Here is a 2,381-nt window from a genome sequence, read left to right on the forward strand (position 1 = left end):
ATTTTGGCTTTTCTGGACTTTGTAAAACATGTTAAATTTGTTTCCTTTGAGCTCCTCGAATGAAGAGATTTTGAGTTTCATAAGCTTTTTCTGTAACATTTCTCTGCTCAATTCTAACGCAGGAGAGAAGTTTGTAATTCTAAGGCAGCTAATGGAAGAAACAGCGAGGAGTAAACAAAAATCAAGAAATGTAAATAAATATAGAAGCTAATTACATCAATTTCTGATAGTTACTGCCCAGGTTCGAACTAGGGACCTTCATTATGTAAGGAGGACGTAATAAACGAAGATACTTTAATTCTTGGAAAATATTTACTGTACACTACATTAGCATCACTGTACAAGAGAATTGTTATTAGGTGATCTACAAAGCATTAAGTGTGCGTAGGTCAAGATGGCCGAGTTGGTCTAAGGCGCCAGTTTCAGGTACTGGTCCGAAAGGGCATGGGTTCGAATCCCATTCTTGACAGGATTTAATTTTCGATTTTTTTAAATAATCTTTACAAAAGAATAATTAAACATTCGTCACATACATGGGTTCGAATCCCATTCTTGACAGGATTTAATTTTTCTATTTTTTAAATAATCTTTACAAAAGAATAATTAAACATTCGTTACATATTTATTTCAATTGTATTTTGATTAATGAATGTAGAAACGCCATCTCTATCTTTGACGGTAGAATAATTAAACATTCGTCACATACATGTGTTCGAATCCCATTCTTGACAGGATTTAATTTTCTATTTTTTAAATAATCTTTACAAAAGAATAATTAAACATTCGTTACATATTTACTTCAATTGTATTTTGATTAATGAATGTAGAAACGCCATCTCTATCTTTGATGGTAATATGAGTGAAATTTTATGAGTTTGTTTTCCATTTTGAAAATTTATAAAAGAATAATTAAACATTCCTAATATATTAGCTATTTAGTTAAACATTATTTAATTATATAAATTGTATTTAAATTTTTCTAAAATTTTATGTTGATAATAATTCATATATAAAAATGTATATTTAAACATTCAGTTCAAAATCATTTGATTAATGATTTTAGAAACATCATCTCTCTTTGATGGTAATATGAGTGAAATTTTATAAGTTTGTTTTGGTATGTTTTTAGTTTATGTGATATGGTTTGCTAAATTTATTATTTATTCATTATAAATTTATATATTATTTGATTTTGAAAATTTATAAAATAGTAATTAAACATTTGCAACATACTTGTTATTTAGTTAAACGTTATTTAATTATATAAATTGTATTTGGATTTCTCCAAAATTTTATGTTGTTAATAATTTATGTAAAGTAAATGTAGATTTAAGCATTTAGTACAAAATAATTTGATTAATGATTGCAAAAACATCATCTCTCTTTGATGGTAACATGAGTGAAATTTTATAAGTTTGTTTTGGTATCATGTTATTAGTTTATGTGATATGGTATGCTAAATTTATTATTTATTCTTTATAAAGTTATATATTATTCAATTTTGAAAATTTATAAAAGAATAATTAAACATTTGCAACATACTAGTTATTTAGTTAAACATTATTTGGTTATATATAAATTGTTTTTCGATTTATCCAAAAAAACTATAGTTATAATTCATATATATATAAATAAATGCAAATTTAAGCAATTAGTTCAAAATCATTTGATTAATGAATGTAGAAACATCATCTTTTTCTTTGATAGTGATATGAGTGATATTTTATAAATTCGTTTCAGTGTGTTGTGTAAGATGTAAAGCACCTACTCACCCTAGATGGATTACATTTATGAATTTGATTATAATGACATTTCTTTATATCAAATTACTATAATCTAATTAAACATTGTACAAATCATGAATTAACTCTTCACTAATCTTATGTAAACAAACCATTACTTACATAATGATTATGACTACATGTTAGTAACATTAGAATAATGATATCTTGAGCCTAGACATGAAATATATCATATTACTTTATTGATAAAAAACGGTGTGGCTACCTAGCTATATGATTAAAAATGTGTGTAATAATACAGGTACATAACATTATATATAATAAGTTCCATTTGATAAAAACATCAAGCTTAAATGAACTAGGACTCTAGGTATTAAGGAACTACTTGGATACAAATGGGTGGATGTGGCTAAAATGCCATAATTTCTAACTACATAATATTATTTTAAATATTAAACCAATAAAAGATATTAAATATTAAAATTTAATATTTTAGTGGGTCCAAATCAAGAGACATTAATGGCTATGACAGTTATGGCATATTCTATGATAGCTTGACATGTAGTTGAAGATATTATCTAATTTTGATCGAGAATCCTGCATGGTTTATTTTCGAAAGAGTTTTTGGATGAAAATGAT

General features: G+C 25.2%; 1 non-coding gene across 1 annotated transcript; it reads left to right on the plus strand.

The window, feature by feature from the left end:
* The first annotated feature begins 388 nt into the window (after positions 1-388).
* On the plus strand, positions 389-469 carry TRNAL-CAG (transfer RNA leucine (anticodon CAG)). Its single transcript has one exon. It is a non-coding gene; the product is annotated as a tRNA-Leu (tRNA).
* The last annotated feature ends 1,912 nt before the right edge of the window (positions 470-2,381 follow it).

The sequence above is a fragment of the Cryptomeria japonica genome, chromosome 7, assembly GCF_030272615.1.
Source record: "Cryptomeria japonica chromosome 7, Sugi_1.0, whole genome shotgun sequence".
NCBI classification, from domain to species: Eukaryota; Viridiplantae; Streptophyta; class Pinopsida; order Cupressales; family Cupressaceae; genus Cryptomeria; species Cryptomeria japonica.